Source organism: Bolinopsis microptera, chromosome 1, assembly GCF_026151205.1.
Source record: "Bolinopsis microptera isolate Bmic1 chromosome 1, MBARI_Bmic_1.0, whole genome shotgun sequence".
NCBI lineage: Eukaryota > Metazoa > Ctenophora > Tentaculata > Lobata > Bolinopsidae > Bolinopsis > Bolinopsis microptera.
This window is the reverse complement of record NC_087072.1, coordinates 1,803,467-1,823,248: the sequence shown is the minus strand read 5'-3', so window position 1 is coordinate 1,823,248 and position 19,782 is coordinate 1,803,467. Positions and strand designations below refer to the sequence as shown.

The 19,782-nt window shown below is 35.5% G+C and overlaps 1 long non-coding RNA gene across 1 annotated transcript; it reads left to right on the top strand.

Annotated features, from left to right (window-relative positions):
- LOC134821757 (uncharacterized) lies at positions 1-2,553 on the top strand. The gene is made up of 4 exons (XR_010161046.1): positions 1-140; positions 377-1,372; positions 1,670-2,064; positions 2,305-2,553. It is a non-coding gene; the product is annotated as an uncharacterized LOC134821757 (long non-coding RNA).
- Positions 2,554-19,782: the final 17,229 nt, after the last annotated feature.

Below are 19,782 nucleotides of genomic sequence, written 5' to 3'. Positions count from 1 at the left end.
TTTCTTTAGAAAAACTGAAAAGATATGGCAAAGCAGTCCTTGCTGACTACTGCAGCGGTACTTTACCTTGTCTTATTAAATGCGTTTGCAGAAGTGCTACTTGATGAAAACAGTACTGAGTCCTCTGATAAGCATGAGCAGTAAGTTTATGGAATTTACATTAAATGTATATACATGTTATACATATACATATGCATATACATATTATACATGTATAAGGTACTTTGTCTAACGTACCAGCACTTATCCGTGTAGATAATTACACTGCACTTTTAGCGATTTGTTACCAACCACTCACATAGTTGCTTTCAATGAATTAAAATATTATTATATTCATTTACAGTACATATTTCTTATCTTGACATTATAATTTCAGATACCTAAAAAATCTAAAGTTGGCATACACAGTGTTAGCTATTGCCTGCGGAGTATTCTTCATCTCGGCAGTGCCCTACTTGTTTGGTTTCAGAAGGGAAGGCGTCGGAGCTGATACTCATGCTTCTGGGTGTCAGTCAGGAATTGGGAACGTAGTTGCAGGGTCCCTGTTTGCGTTGTGTCAGTGCTTTGGTGCAGTGACCTGTTTTGGGAATATCTTTTCAGTCGTTCTGTTTGTGGCCACAGGAGTTTCGAGCTTAGTTGTTTTGATAATTTATCATATATCAAAAGCGTAAGTCGATTCGGAAATTATTATTTCTTTTGTGTGATTTTAATCAATTAAATGTAAATACATATTATATAATATTCACTGACACATAGATTCTGAAGGAGATGTCTAAGTTCTTAGTTGAGATAAATAAACGACGTTTCCCTATAGAAAGACAGAAGGAACCACTGAACTGTTGATTTTTGGTTACCATTTCATAATCATTCATATCGTAGCACAATGCACATCATTCACATCATTCACATCATTCACATCATTTACATCATTTACATCATTCACATCATTCACATCATTTACATCATTCACATCATTCACATGATTCACATCATTCACATCATTCACATCATTCACATCATTCACATCATTCTCATGATCATTCACATGATCATTCACATGATCATTCACATCATTCACATCATTCACATCATTCACATCATTCACATCATTCATATTATCATATCATGGTAATTTTGTGATTGGGTTAAATTATTATATTCTTACTTGTTTCTTTTTCGATAAAGATGTGACGAAGTTAAACTTTAATGATTTTTCAATTTAATTTTTCAATGTAATTTGAGAATATTTTTGCATATTATTTATTTTCCCATTGATGTATAGTCAAGACGTGAGTGTTAGGGCTCTCATTGACGAATTTATGTTTAATCCTGTTTAATCCTGTTTAATCCTGTTTATATCAAAGGATCAAAGGCAGTGGCGTAACGAAAGGCCCTGCTGACCCCGCTGTGCAGGGGGGCGCCGTCTTAGGGGGGCGCCAAATCGTCGTTTGAATGTGGGACAATTTCGAAAACTTAACTAAAGTACTAGCAAAACTGCGCGTTTTGCTCTAGATACACACTTTTGTAGAGATTTTACCGGTGTATTCTCTAAAATCACCTAATTTGTTCAATTTTAGGGAGGGGCACCAAAAGGGGAGGGGGCGCCAACAGGGGGGCGCTTTTTTCGGCAGGGGGGCGCCAACAGGCAACGTTACGCCACTGATCAAAGGTAAGGTATTACATATAAATACTTACTTTTATACTTTGATGAGGTTTAGCCAAAAGGTTATCGTACTTCGTGTAGACTGCGTGACTTCTCATCTTAGGTCTAGATATCTTGGACTTTGTGGTGTTTCCACAGGGCGGAACACTAACAGTATTCAAGCCGGCTTCCTACCGTCGACTTGAACAGTAGGATTATAATGATCTTTGGGGGCATTAAGAGATTAGGTTAGGCCGTTTATAAGCCGTATAGTGGCCAAACCTAATTTCCCCAATTTCCCGACTTATCTTTAGAGGTTTCCAGGACGCAATACGCCATTTTCTTGGGGTCATTGGCGGTTATGTTGATGCGAGTGATCCATTTAAAATCATATGTGGGAATTGGGATTCACCCCCTACGAGGTAAGAAGGAGCTGTATTTTCCTTTAGATGTTTTATACGCGTGGACTCGTGGAGACAATATGAAAAGGATAGCTCCTTTGTAATAAAAGAGGAGTTAACCTTTTAGCTGATGACCTTGAACTTATCTGCATGTTGTTTTCGATTGACCATTTAACAACCTTGTCTCCTTGGAGGAGGGCCAGATCTCTGGAAATATTCGATGGCTCTGGAAATATTTGCTCATGTAATATTTTATTTCAGGACTGGACGAATTTTCTAACTCAAACTAAATCATCGAGAAATAACACTGATGTAAAATGTGGGAAATGTGTATGGTCTACAGTCAACTTCCAGTTCCTTCCTGTTATACATTCAGTGTATAGATATTTGACGGTGTGCTCGATGGGAATACTGGAAAACTTCTTTTATAACAAAGTTTATTTAACATTTTTGTGAGATCTTAAAATTAATTTCAGATAAGTTGTCATTATCGCATCAGAATTTTATAACTTCTATTTTTAGGTTCTATTTTTAACTTTGGATATTTTTTAATTAAAAATAAAATATTCTTATTTATGCACAATAAGAAATTATTACAAGATTTCGCTCATTTCGGGAAATTCTCGAATATATTTTTAGTTCAAGATGTCATACGGACAATTATTACGGACAATTATTACTTGTTTTTATTCTGTTCAACGTTTAAAGTTGTGTGGTTGATTTCATTGACAATGATAACAATGGTAACTATTGCAATGTTCATTCCCGATGACGACCGCAAGTGAATATCGTTGCAATTATTCTCTCACCAGAACCTCCTTCATCAGAAGGTACCATGACAACTGTGGTGCTCCAAATTGTTATCTTTCTAAGACTTGGACTCTTTGTGTTGACTGCTGAAAATAACGTAAACAGTACTGTAAAATCACCTCAACTTGAGGATGAGAAGAATAATGGAAGCGTTGAACGGGAAAAGTAAGTAACTTTACAATTAGCACATATTATATAATAATAATGCTGTATAATAATATAGTAATACATATTTTATCCTCTGTCTATCAGTAGTAGGCGTGCAAATTCTGTCTGATTAATCTTTAGCGGGTACATATAAGCATATAATAATTATTGATATTTTAATGGACTTCCCTTAATTTCAAGGGGCCCCACTTTAATGATTTTATTTTCAGATATCTGAAGTGGCTAAAGATAGCTTACACTGGGTTGTACATTCTATGTGGAGTATTCTTTGTCCTGTCACTCCCATTTTGCTGTGGCTTCAGACGTGGCGGCGTTTTGGGAGGTTCTGCGGCTAGTGAAAGACAAGCTCTCATTGGAAACGTGGAGAGAGGGTCTACATTTTCATGTTGCCAGTCTACTGGAACTACTTGTCTTGGAACTGGACTGCCTGTGTTCCTCTTTATTGCATGTGGCATATCAAGTCTGGTTATATATGGTGTTTATCTGTTTTCTGGGTATATTTTCCAGTTCTTATCTAGACATAATGAACTTGCTCCAGTCTAATATATATAACATTTAGGAAACATAATAAAAAGGAATCCCCCTGTTATAGCAATAAGTCATTTAAATAACAGCAAGAGCTCGCCACTTGTTCCTTTTCAAGGCAAAGTCCATAAGTTTAAAGAGGTACCCGACATTTCTTAAGCTTAAATCTCACTCTTTGGCCGTTGGGAGCGTTCACATAATATTACGACAGCAAGGTTTTGGCACACTGGACCCACACCTTCTTCACCACTAGCACATTTTAGGCTAGTGCGGAATCAGTCTGCAGTGTGAACATGACCAAACATGGTCCATCTTAGTTAATGACCAGCTCTATCAGGCAGTGTTTTCGTTTTACAGCGCTTATATTTTATAAGCTACACTGCTACAGAGTTCATGGTTTTTATCAATACAGTAGTCCATCAATCTTAAGAATACGCCGGAGGTGAAGTGCTTTTCTGTGGGTAATATTTAGTTTTACTAGGGAGCAGCCCAACTTTTGTTGCTTTTTAGAATTCGAGTTACTTTAACTTGAAAGCGGTTTTAATAATCATTATTTTTTACATTTTATATTTTTCATATTTATATTTATTTTATACGGTAATTTTAATTTTAATTTTTTTATTTAAAATTTTCAAATAAATTATCATTATCGCATCAGCATTTCAATATAATCTTTTCTAAATTTTCAAAGTCATGTAAAACTAATGATGATGAGATACCTGATGAGGTAATAATTTTCCAAGACTTTGTCCGATATAATATTTTGTTTTGCTTTACAATTAATAATGATTTCTTGGTTTTACTTTGCATATCATAAATGCTGAATCTTGCAATCATTATTGTTTGGTAATTTCATCGACTAGGGTAACTATTTAAGCTGCCAAATTTTCGAAGACACCATTCAGTGTTTACAATAAAGTAATGACGACCGCAAGTGAATATCGTTGCAATTATTCTCTCACCAGAACCTCCTTAATCAGAATGTACCATGACAACTGTGGTGCTCCAAATTGTTATCTTCCTAAGTGTGCTGTTTTTGTTGACTGCTGAAAGTAACGTAAACAGTACTGCAAAATCACCTCAACTTGAGGATGAGAAGAATAATGGAAGCGTTGAACGGGAAAAGTAAGTAACTTTACATTTCTGTGTACTGTGTAGTGTGTAGAGGTGATATGATACAATATAATACCCTATTCCCCTGGTGTCCCGGCAGTGCACAAGCATCCTTGGGGAAGTAGGTTTGCAAATTGTGTTTAAATTTTCGCTAGTGATCACATTTTGACGATTTTTTGAGTTTGTACAATTTCAAGTTATCCAACAAATAGTCACACTTTCAGATACCTGGAGAAGTTAAAGATAGCGTACACTGCGTTGTATATTCTATGTGGAGTATTCTTCGTTCTGTCATTCCCATTTTTCTGTGGCTTTAGAAGTGGTGGGGTCGGGGCTAAAACTGCAGCTTCCAACAGACAATCTCTCATTGGAAATGTAGAAAAAGGGTCGCCATTTGCGCGTTGCCAGTGTATCGGAACTACTTGTTTTGGAACTGGACTGACTGTGTTTCTCTTCCTTGCATGTGGAATATCAAGTCTGGTTGTATATGTCGTTTATCTGTTTTCAAAGTGGATCTAGCTATTACTTTCAATAACTTTCAATTGAATAAAGTACGCATCGGAATTGTTTTTATGCAAAGCAGCGAAATAGGGAATTTTTATTATTTTAAGGCCACAATTTTGAGTAATTCAGATTTTATTTGTTAATACATTTTGAAGATATTTATCTTATTTGTTTCATTTCAGTCAATTTATTTAACTTGGTTTGAAGAATAATGCTTGTTATAATTGGAATATTGAACCATTTTTTAAAAGGAATTATTTTTAATTTTTAATTATTTTAATCACTTTACGGTAATGTTACAGTAATAGAAGTGTATTTTTCTGTATTTAACTGAATATTTTAAACAATTTAGATTATTAATTCTATTCTTCGTTTTATCTTGTTGATTATTATGTATTTCACTAATTTATTTAATGATTACATTTATGATTAAGTTTCATCCTAACTCAGTACACTTTTACATCTTTTAAAAATTGTAGATAGTTGTCCTTCGCTCAGGACTTATTGACTCTTTGAATTTTATTTTACTATCTAAGAGTTAAAATACAGTTAAATTAAATATTTAATGATTGCAATCCTTTAAGTAATGATTAATTTAGATCCAATATGATATACTATACGTATACTATAGAGATTTTTACCTACATTAAAAATCAGTGAAAAATATGGGCCTGGCATGTGATCGACTTTCCCGGTGGAGTTTGAACTTAGAAATTTTGTTGGTTGTTATTAAGCCTTATGAACGTCGGATAAGCTTTGTTCAAAAATTATTTGGATATGTTTTGGTTTTATGAACCTACCTAACGTATAGTTATTACCTTTTTTACTCTTATCTGCCTGAATTTTAATTGCATTCCACTGAATCTTAACTTCAAAATTGTTCGGTAATTTCATTGACAATTATAACTATCCCAACTTAACTAGTTGAAGTTCCATTGGCGCCATTTAATTATGATGATGATTCAAATAGTTTGTTGCAATAACCCTACTTATGCTCCTTAGCCAGAATGGGACATGAAGTCCTTGCTGCTGCAAACTGTTATCTTCCTAAGGGTGTTCTTTGTGTTGACTGCTGATACTGACATTAACAGTGCTGCGAAATTACCTAGTTTTGAGAAATCACCTAGTTCTGAGAAATCACCTAGTTCTGAGAAATCACCTAGTTTTGAGAAATCACCTAGTTTTGAGAAATCACCTAGTTTTGAGAAATCACCTAGTTTTGAGAAATCACCTAGTTTTGAGAAATCACCTAGTTTTGAGAAATCACCTAGTTTTGAGAAATCACCTAGTTTTGAGAAATCACCTAGTTTTGAGAAATCACCTAGTTTTGAGAAATCACCTAGTTTTGAGAAATCACCTAGTTTTGAGAAATCACCTAGTTTTGAGAAATTACCTAGTTTTGAGAAATCACCTAGTTTTGAGAAATCACCTAGTTTTGAGAAATCACCTAGTTTTGAGAAATCACCTAGTTTTGAGAAATCACCTAGTTTTGAGAAATCACCTAGTTTTGAGAAATCACCTAGTTTTGAGAAATCACCTAGTTTTGAGAAATCACCTAGTTTTGAGAAATCACCTAGTTTTGAGAAATCACCTAGTTTTGAGAAATCACCTACTTTTGAGAAATCACCTAGTTTTGAGAAATCACCTACTTTTGAGAAATCACCTAGTTTTGAGAAGTCACCTAGTTTTGAGAAATCACCTAGTTTTGAGAAATCACCTAGTTTTGAGAAGTCACCTAGTTTTGAGAAATCACCTAGTTTTGAGAAATCACCTAGTTTTGAGAAATCACCTAGTTTTGAGTCTCATGAGAGTAGCGGGTGTGATGAACATGACAAGTAAGTAACTTTACATTTCTGCGTGGTCAATAACCACTGGTCACTGCTGAATCTTGCAATCATTATTGTTTGGTAATTTCATCGACTAGGGTAACTATTTAAGCTGCCAAATTTTCGGAGACACCATTCAGTGTTTACAATAAAGTAATGACGACCGCAAGTGAATATCGTTGCAATTATTCTCTCACCAGAACCTCCTTTATCAGAAGGTACCATGACAACTGTGGTGCTCCAAATTGTTATCTTCCTTAGTGTGCTGTTTGTGCTGACTGCTGAAAGTAACGTAAACAGTGCTGTAAAATCACCTCAACTTGAGGATGAGAAGAATAATGGTAGCGTTGAACGGGAAAAGTAAGTAACTTTACAATTAGCACATATTATACTATTATACGTTTTTTCAAGTCAAGTTCTTAGATATGGTAATGTTTGCACTAGATTGGATATCTTTACCTCCCATCTTCACAAAATATTCAAAATTCTAATTGATAGAGGATATAGCCGTGATAGACTGATTAAAGGCATTAAACGTTGTCTGAGGAAATATAATAACGTTTTCAGGAAGTTCGGTATTCTAGATGACCATAACATTATTAAAGAACTCCCCTGATATCTTTTGATTTATTGAAACACGGGTACTAACTCTGCTAAACTGAACAAATTCTGAAACTTAGGTGAATAAGTGTACAACGTGCTAAACCGAAGTTCAGACTGACCAGTGAAAATGGGCGAGCGTACCAAGTGTCATTTTAATTAGAAGTTTTAGTCAGTGATTTATTATTGAAGCTTGTAATTACAATATCTAATGCTCCTATAAATACTTTAATTAATTGTTTGTTCCGTTATTCTTTTTCCTTCCTCTTTTCCTTGTCATCCCCTCTAGTTTTAAGATTCTTGCTATAAATGGCTACAGCTAACACTATTAATGCTAAGTACCAAACAACAAGTGGGAGGTGGATCGTTGGTATACCATTAAATCGATTTAACACCGCAATTCCAGTCGCAAGCCTGGGACCACTACTAGCATACAACATCTACAAAGCTGCCATATAGCCTGACTGACAATTTTCTCGACTGACTGACAATGTTTCTTCTTTTTCCCCATTTAGAATACAAAGATTAGTACATTTTAGCTTATGATTAATATTATATTTTTACCTATAGTTTACCTAGATTATATTATAATAACGTTGTATAATAATATAGTAATACATATTTTATCCTCTGTCTATCAGTAACAGGCGTGCAAATTCTGTCTGATTAATCTTTAGCGGGTACGTATAAGCATATAATAATTATTGATATTTTAATGGACTTCCCTCAATTTCAAGGGGCCCCACTTTAATGATTTTACTTTCAGATATCTGATGTGGCTAAAGATAGCTTACACTGGGTTGTATATTCTATGTGGAGTATTCTTTGTCATGTCATTCCCGTATTTCTGTGGCTTTAGAAGTGGTAGTGTTGGGGCTGAAACTGCAGCTGCCTGCATACAATCTCTCATCGGAAAATATGGAAAGGTGGAGAGAGGGCCTACATTTTCATGTTGCCAGTCTACTATTAAAAAAAGACAATTATCTCAAATAAAAAATGCGGTGAAAAGGATGCCATTTGCGCGTTGCATTTCTATCGGAACTACTTGTCTTGGAACTGGACTGACTGTGTTTCTCTTCCTTGCATGTGGCATATCAAGTCTGGTTATATATGGTGTTTATCTGTTTTCTGGGTTTATGTTGAGATATGTTTCAGTTCTTTTAGACATAATGAACTTGCTCCACTCTAACATTTAGAAAACATAATATTACGACAGCAAGGTTTTGGCACACTGGGCCCACACCCCCTTCACCTTAGGCACATTTGAAGCAATTTAAGGCTAGTGCGGAATCAATCTGCAGTGTGAACATGACCAAACATGGTCCATCTCAGTTAATGACCAGCTCTATCAGGCAGTGTTTTCGTTTTACAGCGCTTATATTTTATAATATATAAATTTGCAATAAGTTCAAATTTGCAATAAGTTCAATTTGCTGCTACCGCGTAGCTTACCTTTGCGTGTGTACTTGTACATTACTATACAAGTACACTATGGCGGATGACCCTACTTTGACCCGATCCCAGGAGTTGATTAAGGAGTTCAACTATGATCAACAGGAAGATGTGGAAGGCTGTGTTGCACGCTGGTCCAGCCAGTTAGGAAAAGACCTGCATATGGACTACAGTGAAATTGACTACGACAGTCGTGAAAAGATCAAGACTAAGGATAAACAGACTCTGTCTGGCTGGATTGTGAATGCAGTGGACCTTGTTCGTCGGCAGAATAGTCAGATGTATCTCTTGAAGGAGATCATCGAGTGCTTCAAGACGGAAGCACTAGCAGACAAAGAAAAGGTGATCAGACTGCAGGGCCAGCTGCTGATGCAGAAGGACGAACAACTACAGTTGCTTAAGACGTCTGTTGAGGAGACAGTGCAAACAACGGTGGAGTCAGGGATTCAGAACTATAGTGCAGCTGTTCAACGGAACAGTGCAAGTGGTACGGTCTGCAACAGTAAAATCCTGAAGAAGGTGATGAAGAGTGTGGCTGCAGAGGAGGACAGGAGCAAGAACCTGATCGTGTTTGGGCTGAAAGAAGAGGAGGAAGAACAGCTTCCAGCGCTAGTTACCGCAGTTTTGGAGGAGATCGGGGAGAAACCTCGCTTCGAAGCGACTAGAGTCGGTTGGAAGAGGCCAGGTAGTACGGCTATCCGACCAGTCAAGATCACCGTCCCAAGCTCAACAGCGGTTCATCAGATTCTGATGAAAACAGGGAGACTGAGGGAGACGCACAAAGATGTATGGATATGTCCAGACCTTAGTTGTAGTGAACGTACGGAACGTTCACTAAAAATAGTTTGTGAACGCGTTCGCTAAAAGATTTTAACGTTCGGAACATAAGGAACGTTAATTGCTATAATGAAATTAAAATGCCGGACATAGCCCAATTATCCGGCAAAGTACTAGCGTTTCCATTGCCACTTGCCGACAGGATTTGCCACGTTGTAACAGACAATCCAAATGTCAATAAATCTCTACGACGCTTAATCGAAGCTGATTATGAACACATCATACGATCATGCTGTGTAACCCACCAGTTCGATCTACTTGCCGAGGATGTCGGGAAGTTGAGCTGGACCAAGGAGACATTGTCGAATTGTAACAAAATAGTTACAAATGTGAAGAATCACGACATGATTCTAAAAACGTTAAGAACCCATTCTCTTGTCAATTTGCTAAAACCAGGGGAAACTCGGTTTGCCACCCAGTTTATTATGTTAGAGAGACTGAAGGGTTCCAAGGATACTTTGATTAAGACTTATATTGATCCAACCCTTACTGAGTCTGTTAGCAATAAAAGTAATGCATACAAGAATTTGTTTGAGTGCGCTAAAGATTTAGTGTTTGACCCCCATTTCTGGATAGAAGTCGACTATTTATGCTCAATTCTCGAGCCGATAATGGTCTTGCTTAGATTTTCAGACAATACAGGGTGAGTTGAAAATAGTGTGTGGAAAGTAAATGGCTCTACTTTTTTTGACAAATGAAATTTCCAGTTAACTTTTGCATATTTAGGTAATGAAAATATATACTTTTTATGATAATACAATTAAAATACTTAATGATTAATAATTTGCTCAACCCATCGTCCTTTATTAACTAGGACATATTGATAACGTGTAAGACAATTGTCTATAGCCGACTTGACTGTATTATGGGGGCAGGGGAGTCTTCTGGAAATTTTCTCAAAATCGACTTTTTAGTTAGTTGTTTCTGATAGAGGGGAGTAATATCTATCAGATGCTTTTGATGCCGTGGAAAAATATCGTTCCTAGCCGAAATTATTGCCGGTCAAAGGTCAGCGCGTGTGTGGTAATTGTATTGCGCGAGCGATTTTTGATCGCGTGCCCTGAAAATCGAGTCTAAAAATCCATTTTCTCCTACATTTTTTGAGCAATCACCCTGAAACTTTCAGTATATGTTCTAAGGATCATTTAGAAGAGATGAGCCAGACAGAATTTTGAGATAGGCCTTTAAAAAATTTTATTCGATTTTGAAAATCTTGGACCTCGTTTTTTGATGATTTTTTGATTCTTAAGATTCCTGTTGGTTTCATCGGTGTAATTTATTCCAAATATTATCTGTTCACCTTAAAGTTAGCAAATTTTGCTTTCCGCAATAGAAACCATAAAAGTGATATGGTTAGTCTTGCCAACAAAAGGTGGCTCGAGCTCCATTCCCCCTACATTCAGTAGGGTTTTGTGCTCACCCGGCTTATCAGGGATATGATCAGCACACGAATCAGGATGTCTGGAAGGAGTTTCTAGATGTCATGGACACGTGGTGTGACGGCGCAACAAAGAAGAAGATAATTTCGCAGTACACGTTCTACCGAGAAAAAAGAGGCTTATTCTGTACTGACGCTGCCTCAAGTTTTAGCCAAGATTCTGACGATCCAGTCTCTTGGTGGAGCAACTTCGGTTGCAAGGTACCCGAACTACAGAGTTTTGCAATGAAAGCGCTGTCGCAATCGACATCAGCCTCACCCTGTGAGACGAATTGGAGCTTGTACGACTGGGTGATAAACAAAAAAAGAAACCGCCTCACAGTTGACAAGCAGCGAGACCTTATTTATGTTAACGCAAGTTTGCGTCTTATGAACAATTCACGAATTAAGGAGCAATAATTTCATTACTATTTGCTATACTAGTGACTTATTTTTATTCATTATTGTTTATTTACTGTCTAATTCCAACAACATGGTTTTATCTCATTGTACGACTAAGTTCAGCGTTCACTACAACTAAGATCAGAATTAAGCAATAGCTAAGGTTCATGATACAATCTAAATTTTGGGTTGGTTTTTTGCGAACATTTGACTTTATAATGAATTTACGTTTACCTGATATGGTTAGGAGTTGGCTGGTGGCCATGATGGTATCAAAGGATGAGGAAAGATTAGTTGGTGCACAACTTGATGAAAAACGATATTTTCTGGCAACTGATTTATGGGCATTGTCTCTTACTTTTATATTCGTGTGCTGCCAGGTGTTTTATCTTTTAATTTGCTAGCCAGATAAAATTATTGATTGAAATTCCCATTGAGCAGTGAGCACGATTGAAATGATTCAAATTATAATCGTTAAATGCACAATTTTCCTCTGTACTCCTGTAACTCTTTCTTAAAATGAAACAATTGCCGTAATTAAAATCGTTCTACAAAGAGCGGTACGGACCACTTACGTTTCAAATGAATTCAAATTTTTCGTTAAATCACCCTTGTTAAATATCTTTGGCACTATCTTACCGCCCACTTGCACTGGTCGGAAATTTATGGGTTTCGGCTCTCTGGAAAGTATTAAATTTTTATTTAAATAACCCGCAAGGGAGGGTTGCATCTGTCACAATGTAATTACGCCATTAATTGTATAATATTTAGTTTCAAACAACTCCGTCGTAACTTTATTTATTGCAAGCGACTTAGTTTGAAGAAATGGAGTGACCTGTAACAGTGTAACCGGGCGAGGGGTTCTCCCCGAAATCAACCATAAATTTGACTTTGGGTATGTTGAAAACATATTAAAAACACATGCTGTACGACCTCTTATAAAATTTCAACCTCAGGGAGTTCATAGTGCACCCTAATGTTAAATATCTCAACTTCAAGGAGAGTTCATAGCGCACCCTAACGTTAAATATTTCAACCTCAGGGAGAGTTCATAATCATAGCGCACCCTAACGTTAAATATCTCAACCTCAAGGAGAGTTCATAGCGCACCTTAACGTAAAATATCTCAACTTCAAGGAGAGTTCATAGCGCACCCTAACGTTAAATATCTCAACCTCAAGGAGAGTTCATAGCGCACCCTAACGTTAAATATCTCAACCTCAAAGAGAGTTCATAGCGCACCCTAACGTTGAATATCTCAACTTCAGGGAGAGTTCATAGCGCACCCTAACGTTAAATATCTCAACCTCAAAGAGAGTTCATAGTGCACCCTAACGTAAAATATCTCAACTTCAAGGAGAGTTCATAGCGCACCCTAACGTTAAATATCTCAACCTCAGGGAGAGTTCATAGCGCACCCTAACGTTAAATATCTCAACCTCAAAGAGAGTTCATAGCGCACCCTAACGTTGAATATCTCAACTTCAGGGAGAGTTCATAGCGCACCCTAACGTTAAATATCTCAACCTCAAAGAAAGTTCATAGCGCACCCTAACGTAAAATATATCAACTTCAGGGAGAGTTCATAGCGCACCCTAACGTTGACAGCATCACAAAATATTGACTAACGTTCACTAACGTTCACAAACGTTCACTACAAAATGATTGGAACGTGTACGTTCAGTACGACTAAGTTCAGCGTTCACTACAACTAAGGTCCAGACAGATCCAGCGAAGAACGAGCAACAAGGAAGCATCTGGTCACTGACCTGAAGAAGAAAAGGGCTGAACAGACTCATCTCGACCACTACATCCGGTACGGGAAGGTATGTAGCCGTGATAAGAAGTCATCATGAGTTATTCATGTCTCTCGGACACTGATCAGTATATGAAGGAGTGATGAGTATTTTAAGAATTTTCAGACGTTATCTGTATTTGAGAGACAACTATATAATTTGAATATTTTATTATTTGATTGTTTCACACTTTTCATATTTCATAATTTTATTACTAGGTGGAGGTGATGTTATTGAGACTTTGGGCGGCCATAAAACTCCTGTTTTGAAAGTTGTCCTCTGTACTTGTTTCACTGACCCACGCTTTATAGCATTTATACATTTCGGCCCATTTTATATGTTTGTTCGATTTGCTGTACATTTGTATATTTGCTATTTTGTAAAAGTTTCAAATCAAATCAAATCATAAGCTACAGAGTTCTTGGTTTTTATCAATTCAGTAGTCCATCAATCTTAAGAATACGCCGGAGGTGAAGTGCTTTTCTGTGGGTAATATTTAGTTTTACTAGGGAGCAGCCCAACTTTTGTTGCTTTTTAGAATTCGAGTTATTCTAACTTGAAAGCGGTTTTAATAATCATTATTTTTTACATTTTATGTTTTTCATACTTATATTTATTTTATAATTTTAATTTTTTTATTTAAAATTTTCAAATAAATTATCATTATCGCATCAGCATTTCAATAAATCTTTTCTAAATTTTCAAAGTCATGTAAAACTAATGATGATGAGATACCTGATGAGGTAATAATTTTCCAAGACTTTGTCCGATATAATATTTTGTTTTGCTTTACAATTAATAATGATTTCTTGGTTTTACTTTGCATATCATAAATACTGAATCTTGCGATCAATATTGTTTGGTAATTTCATCGACTAGGGTAACTATTTAAGCTGCCAAATTTTCGAAGACACCATTCAGTGTTTACAGTAAAGTAATGACGACCGCAAGTGAATATCGTTGCAATTATTCTCTCACAACAACCTCCTTAATCAGAATGTACCATGACAACTGTGGTGCTCCAAATTGTTATCTTCCTAAGTGGACTCTTTGTGTTGACTGCTGAAAATAACGTAAACACTACTGTAAAATCACCTCAACTTGAGGATGAGAAGAATAATGGAAGCGTTGAACGGGAAAAGTAAGTAACTTTACATTTCTGGGTACTGTGTAGAGGTGATATGATACAATATAATACCCTATTCCCCTGGTGTCCCGGCAGTGCACAAGCCACCTTGGGGAAGTAGGTTTGCAAATTGTGTTGAAATTTTCGCTAGTGATCACATTTTGACGATTTTTTGAGTTTGTACAATTTCAAGTTATCCAACAAATAGTCACACTTTCAGATACCTGGAGAAGCTAAAGATAGCTTACACTGGGTTGTATATTCTATGTGGAGTATTCTTTGTCATGTCATTCCCGTATTTCTGTGGCTTTAGAAGTGGTGGGGTCGGGGCTAAAACTGCAGCTTCCAACAGACAATCTCTCATTGGAAATGTGGAAAAAGGGTCGCCATTTGCGCGTTGCCAGTGTATCGGAACTACTTGTTTTGGAACTGGACTGACTGTGTTTCTCTTCCTTGCATGTGGAATATCAAGTCTGGTTGTATATGTCGTTTATCTGTTTTCAAAGTGGATCTAGCTATTACTTTCAATAACTTTCAATTGAATAAAGTACGCATCGGAATTGTTTTTATGCAAAGCAGCGAAATAGGGAATTTTTATTATTTTAAGGCCACAATTTTGAGTAATTCAGATTTTATTTGTTAATACATTTTGAAGATATTTATCTTATTTGTTTCATTTCAGTCAATTTATTTAACTTGGTTTGAAGAATAATGCTTGTTATAATTGGAATATTGAACCATTTTTTAAAAGGAATTATTTTTTATTTTTTATTATTTTAATCACTTTAATGTTACAGTAATATAAGTGTATTTTTCTGTATTTAACTGAATATTTTAAACAATTTAGATTATTCATTCTATTCTTCGTTTTATCTTGTTGATTATTATGTATTTCACAAATTTATTTAATGATTACATTTATGATTAAGTTTCATCCTAACTCAGTACACTTTTACATCTTTTAAAAATTGTAGATAGTTGTCCTTCGCTCAGGACTTATTGACACTTTGAATTTTATTTTACTATCTAAGAGTTAAAATACAGTTAAATTAAATATTTAATGATTGCAATCCTTTAAGTAATGATTAATTTAGATCCAATATGATATACTATACGTATACTATAGAGATTTTTACCTACATTAAAAATCAGTGAAAAATATGGGCGTGGCATGTGATCGACTTTCCCGGTGGAGTTTGAACTTACAAATTTTGTTGGTTGTTATTAAGCCTTATGAACGTCGGATTTAAAGCTTTGTTCAAAAATTATTTGGATATGTTTTGGTTTTATAACGTATAGTTATTACATTTTTTACTCTTATCTGCCTGAATTTTAATTGCATTCCACTGAATCTTAACTTCAAAATTGTTCGGTAATTTCATTGACAATTATAACTATCCCAACTTAACTAGTTGAAGTTCCATTGCATTGGCGCCATATAATTATGATGATGATTCAAATAGTTCGTTACAATAACCCTACTTGTGCTCCTTAACCAGAATGTCCCATGAAGTCCTTGCTGCTGCAAACTGTTATTTTCCTAAGTGTGCTGATTGTGTTGACTGCTGAAAATAACGTAAACAGTGCTGCGAAATCACCTAGTTTTGAGAAATCACCTAGTTTTGAGAAATCACCTAGTTTTGAGAAATCACCCAGTTTTGAGAAATCACCTAGTTTTGAGAAATCACCTAGTTTTGAGAAATCACCCAGTTTTGAGAAATCACCCAGTTTTGAGAAATCACCTAGTTTTGAGAAATCACCCAGTTCTGAGAAATCACCTAGTTTTGAGAAATCACCTAGTTTTGAGAAATCACCTAGTTTTGAGAAATCACCTAGTTTTGAGAAATCACCTAGTTTTGAGTAATCACCTAGTTTTGAGAAATCACCTAGTTTTGAGAAATCACCTAGTTTTGAGAAATCACCTAGTTTTGAGAAATCACCTAGTTTTGATGAAGAGTCTCATGAGAGTTATAGCGTACAAACCATCTTTAGCGAGTGAATTGTATTGATCTTATAAAATAAACGTTATCCCAGATTATTCTCACCAACAATGACCAATGAAAAACCCTGAAGGTTTGCAAAATAACAATTTATGGAAAACCCTTTTCCAAAATCATTATAATTTCAGATATCTGAAGAAGCTTAAGATAGCTTACACTGCATTTTACATTCTGTGTGGAGTTTTCTTTGTTTCTTTGTCTTATCATTCCCATTTTTCTGTGGCTTCAGAGCTCGTGGTGTCCTGAGACACTTACTAGTTACCGTGGTTACTAACTAGTTACCATGGTTACTAACTAGTTACCATGGTTACTAACTAGTTACCATGGTTACTAACTAGTTACCATGGTTACTAACTAGTTTTCTTTGTCCTGTCATTCCCATTTTTCTGTGGCTTCAGAGCTGGTGGTGTCCTGAGAGGATCCGCTGCTGCTGAAACTCAATCACTTCTTGGGAATTTGGACAAAGGGTCTGCCTTTTCATGTTTTCAGTTTATCGGGACCACTTGTTTGGGAACTGGACTTTCTGTTGTTCTCTTCATTACTTGTGGCATATCAAGCCTGATTTTATATTTGGCTCATCGCTACTCAAAGTAGGTCTAGCTTTCCCTTCCAGTACGAATTGAAGTTGTATGTTTAGCAGCTGTTAAAAAATCAAATGCATTAAAATGAGTATTTTGATGCCATTTTTGGACATCTGATTATACTGCCCAAATTTGACAAAAGGAAGTATGTGCATTTTTGACTTTTCGAGATAATGGCAAGTTTGTGATGGCCGTTTTTTTCACCTTATAGGTTGAAATGTTTTCTTGGGATAATGTTTTTTAATCCAAAATTGTCAGGAAAAACTTGTGAGACTTCATCCATTCCCTCTTCTTTGACCATTTTTCCTCAAAAACGACCGCTTATTGCCAGCTTTTCAACGGTATATAAAACTCCATATCTTCAAAAATGTCACATACGCTTTTTTGTCAAATTTGGGCAGTATAGTTACTAATAACTATGATTGATTTCTCGAAGTCATGATAATGAATTAGTCGGGGTTTTATCCATTCATTAAGTTAAATTTTGTATTATATTATCTTGTTTAAAATGCAACTTTCGGTAATGTTTAATTTTATACATTTTTAAATGAAATGACATACTGTCAGTTCATCGCCTTGGTGGAAATCAAAAAACCACTATCATCACACATAGTGTTTAATTAATTTAAAAAAAAAATTTATTTTGTATATTATATATTATAAGTTATAACCATGGTTTACTAGCGTTTAATTAAATTATGAATTTAAATTGCTTGAGCACAAAGCCAGCGTATTGGAGATAGAGTAACAGCAGTTTATTACAATATTTAAAATTCAATTGCAGTGCTAAAATAAATTTGCTGATTTTATACTTTTATATTTTTAAACATTTTATGATTCATATTTACTCTCTCACGATTGTTACTTGAAGTCATAATCATGAGTCGTTCAGAATTTACGTCAATATGTTTTATATCATTTTTTTAAATTTATTGAAAGGTGTGTAACATCATTAATTATTAAATTTACTGAAACATTTATGTGCATACGATTCACGATTTAAGTGTTACTTATGAGTGTTTCATTATTATCTTATTAGTTCAACCAATATTCAAATTTAACCAAATTATATACAATTTTTGTTGTTTTCATTTGCTTCTTGTGTGATTCAATTGAACCAAATACAAGTTATAGTATTCACTGAATTATTATAATCAGTCATATTTGAATGTAAAAGCATAAGTGTCATAATTTAGACATAACTATAATTCATAAAGAAACCATCTAAACCCTTAAAAGGATATTAATAATGTTCATTTTCTGAAATGAAAGTGTCGTTAAAACTTTGAAATGATTTAAAAGCAAGGCACTGCGTGGACCAAGCTGTCAAATTCCAATATTTAGTTTGCAATTTTCAGTCAAACTGCCAAACAAAACATTAAACGTTACTATAGCTGAAAGTCTCAGTGAGTTCTCTCAGTTAAACATCACTATAGCTGAAAGTCTCAGTGAGTTCTCTCAGTTAAACATCACTATAGCTGAAAGTCTCAGTGAGTTCTCTCAGTTAAACATCACTATAGCTGAAAGTGTCAGTGAGTTCTCTCAGTTAAACATCACTATAGCTGAAAGTCTCAGTGAGTTCTCTCAGTTAAACGTCACTATAGCTGAAAGTCTCAGTGAGTTCTCTCAGTTAAACATCACTATAGCTGAAAGTCTCAGTGAGTTCTCTCAGTTAAACATCACTATAGCTGAAAGTCTCAGTGAGTTCTCTCAGTTAAACATCACTATAGCTGAAAGTGTCAGTGAGTTCTCTCAGTTAAACATCACTATAGCTGAAAGTGTCAGTGAGTTCTCTCAGTTAAACATCACTATAGCTAAAAGTCTCAGTGAGTTCTCTCAGTTAAACATCACTATAGCTGAAAGTCTCAGTGAGTTCTCTCAGTTAAACATCACTATAGCTGAAAGTCTCAGTGAGTTCTCTCAGTTAAACGTCACTATAGCTGAAAGTCTCAGTGAGTTCTCTCAGTTAAACGTCACTATAGCTAAAAGTCTCAGTGAGTTCTCTCAGTTAAACATCACTATAGCTGAAAGTCTCAGTGAGTTCTCTCAGTTAAACGTCACTATAGCTGAAAGTCTCAGTGAGTTCTCTCAGTTAAACGTCACTATAGCTAAAAGTCTCAGTGAGTTCTCTCAGTTAAACATCACTATAGCTGAAAGTCTCAGTGAGTTCTCTCAGTTAAACATCACTATAGCTGAAAGTGTCAGTGAGTTCTCTCAGTTAAACGTCACTATAGCTGAAAGTGTCAGTGAGTTCTCTCAGTTAAACATCACTATAGCTAAAAGTCTCAGTGAGTTCTCTCAGTTAAACATCACTATAGCTGAAAGTGTCAGTGAGTTCTCTCAGTTAAACATCACTATAGCTGAAAGTGTCAGTGAGTTCTCTCAGTTAAACGTCACTATAGCTGAAAGTGTCAGTGAGTTCTCTCAGTTAAACGTCACTATAGCTGAAAGTGTCAGTGAGTTCTCTCAGTTAAACATCACTATAGCTAAAAGTGTCAGTGAGTTCTCTCAGTTAAACGTCACTATAGCTGAAAGTCTCAGTGAGTTCTCTCAGTTAAACGTCACTATAGCTAAAAGTCTCA